Source organism: Pteronotus mesoamericanus, unplaced genomic scaffold (genome assembly GCF_021234165.1).
Source record: "Pteronotus mesoamericanus isolate MK-2021 breed Mesoamerican mustached bat unplaced genomic scaffold, CSHL_Meso_final contig_246, whole genome shotgun sequence".
Taxonomy (NCBI): Eukaryota; Metazoa; Chordata; class Mammalia; order Chiroptera; family Mormoopidae; genus Pteronotus; species Pteronotus mesoamericanus.
This window is the reverse complement of record NW_026555104.1, coordinates 12,030,886-12,039,533: the sequence shown is the minus strand read 5'-3', so window position 1 is coordinate 12,039,533 and position 8,648 is coordinate 12,030,886. Positions and strand designations below refer to the sequence as shown.

The 8,648-nt window shown below is 39.1% G+C and overlaps 1 non-coding gene across 1 annotated transcript; it reads right to left on the bottom strand.

Moving 5' to 3' along the window:
• Window positions 1-7,329: 7,329 nt before the first annotated feature.
• On the bottom strand, window positions 7,330-7,436 carry LOC129070375 (U6 spliceosomal RNA). Its single transcript, XR_008529117.1, has one exon. It is a non-coding gene; the product is annotated as a U6 spliceosomal RNA (small nuclear RNA).
• Window positions 7,437-8,648: the final 1,212 nt, after the last annotated feature.

Below are 8,648 nucleotides of genomic sequence, written 5' to 3'. Positions count from 1 at the left end.
TCCTGAATTTCTTCTGCTCGCTGAACCCATTCAGCCCCCTAATCTGAGTCGCCCTCTGAGCAGATGCCTTCTGTGTCCCCTGCCACCTCCCTTTGGCCCATCTCAGATTTCCTCTGCAGCTGCAGTGGACAGTTCCCAGGGGCTGTCGGGGTCTCACTTCAAGCGCACACCCCTATTACTCTCTACTGCCATTAGAGTTTTTTTCAACATCACAAAGGTCCCAAGAGTATCCCAGATGGAAGTTTCTATGGGGGCCATTATTCCCAGGGGCACTTCATGGCCAGTGGAATCTGGAGTTGGTTAATAAGGGCCTGTCTCTGGAAGGCATTTCTGAGGCATACTCTACACGGTTGCTCTGTGGTCGTCAACAGGAACGAGCCCAGTTGTTCATCATGGTAACCAATCCAGAGTGAGCTCTCTACTGGCTTTCCCTACGTCCCTGTCTCCCTCACTCCTGCTCCCCAGGATAATCTCCCAAGTAAAATACATGCCTCAGGTCCTGTGTCGGTTCCTGCTTCCCCTCCACCCCGCCCCCGACTCCCTCACCAGGACACCGTCAGGCCTATCCGTGTCCTGAGGCAGACACGCGAGGTGCTTCACCATTCCCCCTGTTATTCCCTGGTCTTCCTTTGCCACGCTGCTTCCTACTTTACCTGGTGAGACCCTTTCTTGGCCCTGGCTGGGTGGCTCAGTTGGTTGGAGCAGTGCCCCAGTACACCAAAAGGTGGTGGGTTCGATTCCTAGTCAGGGTTGCAGATTCAATTCCCCTGTTGCAGCTCATACCCTGGTCTGAGTTCATAGTGGAGGTGAGGCGGCTGATTGATGTTTCATCGATGTTTCTCTGTTTCTCTCTCTCTCTATGTCTCTCTCTCTCCCCCTCCCTTCCTCTCTCTCTAAAATCAATGAACATATCCTTGGGTGAGGATTAAAAAAAAGAGAGGGAGAAATCCCTTTTTTGCCTGTCAAAGCCCAGTTTACCAAGGCTTTGAAGCCTTTTCTTCCCCAGGTCCAGTCAGGCATACCTCCCTACAGAGGGATTTATTTGCCTTGGTTCCAGCACTGGCCATAAAACGTGGTAAGTAATTCCATGGCTTTCTGAGGAAATCCTGGTTCTGGCCAGCTGGCCTCCCTTATTCCCCCAACTGCCACAGCTCCTAACCTGGTGCCAAACAGTGTCTATTACTATGTGTCTGTTGAGTGAGTGAATGAATGAGGAATGAGTGAATAATTAGTACTCCACCTGGACTATTTACTCCTTAACTTCATGCCATCTTTTTTCCTTTTCTTTTTTTTTAATACTTACCCAAGGACAATGTTTATTACGTTTATTGACTTTAGAAAGAGGGAGGGAGGGGGAGAGAGAGAGAGAGAAATATCAATGTGAGAAACATCGGTCGGTTGCCTCCTGTACCTGCCCCAGCCAGGGAGGGATCAAACCTACAATCTAGGTATGTGTCCTGACTGGGAATTGCAGGCTTTCAGTGTACTGCACGATCATGCCATCTTTTTTTTTTTTTAAGATTTTATTTATTTTTATTTTTAGAGAGGGAAAGGGAGGGAGAAAAGGGGGAGAGAAACATCAATGTGTGGTTGTCTCTTCTGCACCCCATCCTGGGGACCTGGCCCACAACCCAGGCATGTGCCCTGACTGGGAATCAAACTGGTGACCTTTTGGTTTGCAGGCTGGCACTCAGTCCACTGAGCCACACCAGCTAGGGCAACTTCATGCCATCTTAAAGCAGGACCACCTTTACCCAAAGGAAGAGTGGAGCAATACCTCTGAGGTCATGCTGCCGGGAGCTCTGTTTTTAAAAAAATTCTTTTGGACATTCAAGCAACCTGCATGGAAATAGAAAATCTGGCTATCAGTCATTCACACTTCAGTGCGAACTGCCTTCTCCCTTGCTGTCTTCAAAGTTATCTGAGGCTAGTGTGACAGGGTGGGGAGTTTGGACTAGAGAGGGGAATGGAAACAGCGCAGACAGAGGGAGCAAGTAGGCGAAGCTGGAAAGGACTTGACAAGTGTGGGAGCTGCAATTTTGAGTGTGGAACGTATGAACATGAAAAGAAAGTCCCCTCCCTTTGAGTACCTTTTCCACCAGGCTTGCTTCCTTGAATGCCAAGTTCTCCAGACTACAAATTAGAACAACCTGGAGTTATTAAGACTCTCCAGTCTTGGACTTCCTCCAATATCAATTCATTCAGAAAGTAACATAATGCCTTTTCATGGCTGAGTAGAATTCCATGCTATGAATATACCCCTATTTGTTTATCCATTCTCAAGTTGATGGACTTTTGGGTCTTAGTGTGGATAAGAATGTGATTGTTAGGTTGTATGACAACTGTATGTTTAACTTTATAAGATGCTGCTATATGTTTTCCAAAGTGGCTGTACCATTTTCCCTGACCACCAGCAATGGATGAGAGTTCCATTTCTCTACATCCTCATCAACACTTAGTGTTGTCCATCTTTTCATTTTAGTCATTTTAGAGGATGTGTAATGGTATCTCATTGGGGTTTTAATTTGCATTTCCCTGATGACTAGTGATGTATACTGACTTTTCATGTGCTTATCAGCCATTTATGTATCTTTTTTTGTGAAGTGTCTGTACAAATCTTTAGTTCATTTTTTATTGGATTTTTTTCTTATAATTGAGTTGTAATAGCTCTTTGCATTCTTTATTCAAGCTTTTTGTCAGATATATGTTTTGCAAATAATTATCTCCTAATCTGTGGTTTGCCTTTTCATTTTCTTATCTATGACTTTTAAACAGTAAGTCTTTTAAAATTTTTGCTGAAGTAAATTTTATTAATTTTTTAATAGTTTGTACTTTTTGTGTTTTATTTAAGAAATCTTTGCCTACCCAAATATCGCAAAGATTTCTCCTGTTTTTTTTCTAGGAGTTTAATAGTTTTAGTTTCAGTCTGTAATCCACTTTTAGTTAATTTTGGAGTGTGAATAGGGTAAGGTAGGGTTTTTTTTTCCCCATGTAGGTATCCAGTTATTGAAGCACCATTTAGGAAGGACAATTTATTCCCTACCAAAATACTTTGCCAAGTTTGTAAAAAATCAACTGACCATAGAAGCGTGGCTCTATTTCCAAACCCTGTCCTGTTCCATTGATGTGTATGTCTGTCCTCATGGTAATGCCATCTGTCCTCATTACTGTAATTTTGTAGTAGGTCTTAAATCAGGTATTGTATGTCCTCTAACAGTCCTTTTTAAGAAATTGTTTGGGCCATTGTTATGTCCTTTGTCTTCTATATAAATTTTAAAATAAACTTATCAGTTTTCCAGGAAAGTCTGCTTGGATTTTAATTGGGATTTTGTTGAATGTAGAGATAAATTTGGGGAGAATTTCCATCTTAACAATATTTAGTCTTTCAAACTTCATTAAAGTCTTTCTTTCTCTCTTTCTTTTTTTTGAGTTTATTGGGGTGACATTGGTTAACAAAACCACACAGGTTTCAAGTGCACAACTCAACAAAACATCATCTGCACGCTGCATCGTGTACCCATTGCCCAAAGTGACGTCTCTTTCGGTCTTCATTTTCCCCCTGCTTTGCGCTCTTCCACCTTCTCCCATCCTTTTCCCTCTGGCTATTACCATATTGTTGTTTTTTGTTTAATACCTTCACCTTCATTTTTTTACCCAGACCTCCAAACACCCCCGCCACACTACTGACAGCTGTCAGACTGTTTTTTGGACCTATGCTTCTATTTCTATTTCGTTTGTTAAACTATTTTGTTCATTAGATTTCACATATAAGTGAGATCATGTGGTATTTGTCTTTCTCTAACTGGATTATCTCACTTAGCATAATGCTCTTCAGGTCCATCCATGCTGTTGCAAAAGGTAAGCTTTTATCCTTTTTTACGGCCAAGTAGTATTCCACTGTGTAAATATACCACAGCTTTTTTACCCACTGATCTACTTAAGCTGTTTCCAGATCTTAGCTATTGTAAATAATGCTGCAGTGAACACAGGGGTGCATATATTCTTTTGAATTACTCTTTCAGGTTTCTTTGTATATATTCTCAGAAGTGGAAAATACTTACTACTTTCCTTTTTAAATATAAGGCTAAAACTACAAAACTCTTAGAAGAAAACATTGGGGTTAAATATTCATGATCTTAAGTTAGGCAATGATTCCTTAGATATAACACCAAAAGCAGAAGCAACCAAGGAAAAGATAAAACTGGACTTGATCAAAGAATACCACCAACTATTCATCAAAGAACACTACCAAGGACGTGAAAAGACAACCTAAAGGACATGAGAAAATATTTACAAATCATATATCTAACAAGGGTCTAGTATCCAGAATATATAAAGAACTCCTACAACTCAACAATAAAAAGACAAATAATCCAACTAAAAATGGGCAAAGGATTTGAGAACGCATTTCTCCAAAGGAGATATGCAAAGGCCAATAAGCACGTGAAAAGACATTCAATGTCATTAATCATTAATCATTAATCATTAGGGAAGTATAAATAAATCAAAGCCACAATGAGATATCACTTTATACCCACTGGGATGGCTATGAATTTTTTTAAAAAGGAAAATAGTAAGTACTGGTGAGAATGTGGGAAAATTTGGAAGCTTCATACATTGCTGGTGGGAATGTAAAAAGCAGCAGCCACTTCAAGGAACCAGCAGTTCCTCAATAAGCTAACCCTAGAGATACCATATGATGCACTCTTAGGTATATACCAGAGAACACTGAAAACGAATGTCCGTGCAAAAAGTTGTACATGCCTGTTCATAACGGCATGTTGTTCAGAACAATTCAAATGACCATCAGCTGATGAATGACTAAACAAAATGTGCTATATACATACAGTGCATTATTTAGTCATACAAAGGAATGAAGTACTGATACATACTACAACATGTTTGAACCTAGAACACATCGTTAAGTGAAAGAATCAGGTGCAAAAGGTTACATATTGTCTTATTCTGTTTATAGTAAAAGTCCAGAAAAGACAGATCTTTAGTGACAGAAAATAGATTAGTGGTTGCCTACAGCTAGTGGGTTGGGGGAAATGAGGAGTGACTGGTAATGGGTACAGATCTCTTTTTGGGATGATAATAGTATTCTGGAAATAAATAACAGTGAGTGTTATACAAGTGACAATATATACTAAAAACCACCGGCTTGTATGCTTTAAATGGCATGATTTATGGTATGGGAATTGTATCACAATAAAAACCAAACAAAATGAGTAATAAACTTATAATAAAGTTACTAGAACTAATGAGTAAGCTTTGTGAGGTCTCAGGATACAAGGTAAATTTACAAAAATCAACTGTAATTTTTTATGTCAGCAATGAACAATTAGAAAATAAAATTTAAAACAACTCCATTTGCAATAGCACCAAGAAAAATAAAATACTTAGAAATTGAGCAAATGACGTGCAAACCTACACCCTGGAAACCTGAAGTATTGCTAAGAGAAATTAAAGAACACCTTTTTATAAATCAACAAACAACAAGTGTTGGTGAGGATGTGAAGAAAAGAGAAATCTTGTGCACTGTTGGTGGGAATGCAGATCGGTGCAGCCACTGTGGAAAACAGTATGGCGTTTCTTCAAAAAATTAAAAATGAAACAGCCTATGTATACTTTCCTAATGATTAATGACATTGAATGTGTTTTCACGTGCTTATTGGCCTTTGCATATCTCCTTTGGAGAAATGCATTCTCAAATCCTTTGCCCATTTTTAGTTGGATTATTTGTCTTTTTATTGTTGAGTTGTAGGAGTTCTTTATATATTCTGGATACTAGACCCTTGTTAGATATATGATTTGTAAATATTTTCTCATGTCCTTTAGGTTGTCTTTTCATGTCCTTGGTAGTGTTCTTTGATGAATAGTTGGTGGTATTCTTTGATCAAGTCCAGTTTTATCTTTTCCTTGGTTGCTTCTGCTTTTGGTGTTATATCTAAGGAATCATTGCCTAACTTAAGATCATGAATATTTAACCCCAATGTTTTCTTCTAAGAGTTTCGTAGTTTTAGCCTTATGTTTAGGTATTTGATCCATTTTGAGTTAATTTTTGTACATGGTGTGAGAGCAGAGTTTAACCTCATTCTTTCTTCCCTTTAAGATTTATTGAAATATAATTGACATGTAACATTGTGTAAGTTTAAATTATGTAACATGATAATTTAATACATATATATAGTGAAATGATTACCACAATAGGATGTGTTAACACATCCATTGCTTTAATATAATTACCATTTTTTAAATAGTGAGAACATTTAAGATCTACTCTCTTAGTAACTTTGAAGTTTATAATACAATATTATTAATTATAATCACCGTGCTGTACATTAGATCCCCAGAAGTAACTGAAAATTTGTACCTTTGACAGCCCTGTCCCCAGCCCTGGCAAGCACCATTCTACTCTCTGTGTCTATGTGTTTGGCTTTTTTAGATTTCACATATCAATGAGATTATACAATATTTGCCTTTCTTTGTCTAACTTATTTCACTTAGCATAATACCCTCGAGATCCACAGCACATGGCAGGATTTCTTCCTCTCTCATGGCTGAGTGATAGTCTGCATACATGACTAATATTCCATATCTGTGAATAATATTTCATGTATACCTCACTTCTTCTTTATCCATTCATCTGTAGGTGGACATAGGTTGTTTCCATATCTTGTAAAGGAAAAAACACATGATAGACGCTTGATTCTTTACCTTTATTTCCAATTTGTTTAAAATAATTAGTTGGTTTACGAGTACTCTTGAAAGTCAACCAATAATGTTTTGTTTTGAATTGTTTTTAATATAATGATATATTCAGAGATTTAAATATATTTATGTGTTTTGTTCCACTGTAGTTATAATCTTTATTGATGTTCAAATTGTCCCATCTTTGATTAATGGGAGCCTCTTCAAGGAGCCTTTTGGAGCCTTTTGACATCAGTCTAGTGGTCTTTGATAGCCTTGCTGCTTTCTTGGTGGACAGGATGTTCAAGGCTTATCTTGTATATTTCCTGCCCCAGAAATAAAATCAGATATTTCTCCAAAGAGCCCTGGTTCCTTTTAGTGGGAAATGGCATTTGGAGACCTTCTCAGGATATTAGAGGCATTTATTTCTGTTGAGTTGGTCACTGTTTATACACTTTTTCAGTGGAAAAAGCTAGGAAAAAATATATATATACTACTCATGTTGGGGTTTAAATATATATTTAATAATTTCAACAAAATTTTACTTAATCTCATAGATACTGCTCTTTCCTTCATCTTTTCCTCCTCAAAAAAAGAGCCTATCTTCTCCATAATACTAATCTGTCTACTCATACAACAGCCTCATGATTTGTCGTCAATTTGCATATCATCTGTGCCCAGAGATGATGCCAATCATCTCTGTATCGTTTTAAATTTAGTTTATGTGCTGCCACAGTGAGAACAAGCTTTATAACCTTCACCAGTCTGAAAGGTGAAAAATTGTGTCTCATTTTAGTTTTATTTTGCATTTCTTTGGTAATTAATGAAGCTGAGGGTGTGTCTTTTTAGTATAGGCAAACCCCTTAAGCCGTTTCCCCCAAATTGTCAGTATTCTCCACAACAGCATTTCCCAAACTTCATTCATCTTTGTAGTATGTTTTTCCTAATTACTAACTCACCCATGCTATTATTTACTGGACACATTTTTAGTTACCGAGCCCCCTCCCAAGTGGTCATATACGAGCACAATACAACATTAATATATTTGGTGTCTGGTTCTATCCTTCCCTCGTACACATTAGCATACATATATCACTCTTAAAATTAAAGAGTGGGTACCACCTGAAATCATCTCTTGTACCACCCTCTGTGGGGTGAGCACCATGCCCTGGTAATCACTCTCCTACAGGCGTGGCATTGTCACTGAACAGAATGAGAGATGCCAGTCATTGTCCCCGGGCAACATGTCTTTCATAAGAAAGACTATGTTTGAGAAAAGCCAGACCAAATACCTGCCCTCACACGGTACTAGAGGCAACTGTATAATAACACTAATGTGCTTTCACTGCTTGACGTGGAGACGAGAGCCCGGGCCTTGATGTGCAGAGCAGCTGTGAGCCAGCTGGGCATCTTCGGGAAACCGCATTGCCGCTCCAGCCCTGTTTCCCTCATCTGTAAAAATGGGGAAGTTGGAGTAGATGATTTGAAGTCCTTTCCTGCTTTGAAGGCAAGTTTGTAACCCTTCCATCTTCATGCAGAGAGTTTCTAGTTTAGAAGTAAGAACGGCCCTGGCCCAGTAGCTCACTTGGTTAGAACATTGTCTGAATACACCAACGTGGCAGGTTCAATCCCTGGTTAGGGCACATACAAGAATCAACCAATGGGTGCCTAAATAAGTGGAACGACAAATCAACGTTTCTCTCTCTCTTCCCCTTCTTCTCTCTCTCGAATCACTTTTTTTTTTAAAAAAAAAAGAAGAAGTAGTAAGAACAGTGCTCCCTTGCAGCCATTCCTTTTCTCCCACCTGTGTTCCCGGGTCAGGACTGGTGTGGGTGGTCCCAATCCATGCCAGCACGCCTCTCTCTGGTATCACTGATGGGGGATTCACATGCGAGAAGCTAACCAGCCCCTAAACACAGGAAGCACCAAAGGGTAGCTGAAGAGTTAAAGTGCGG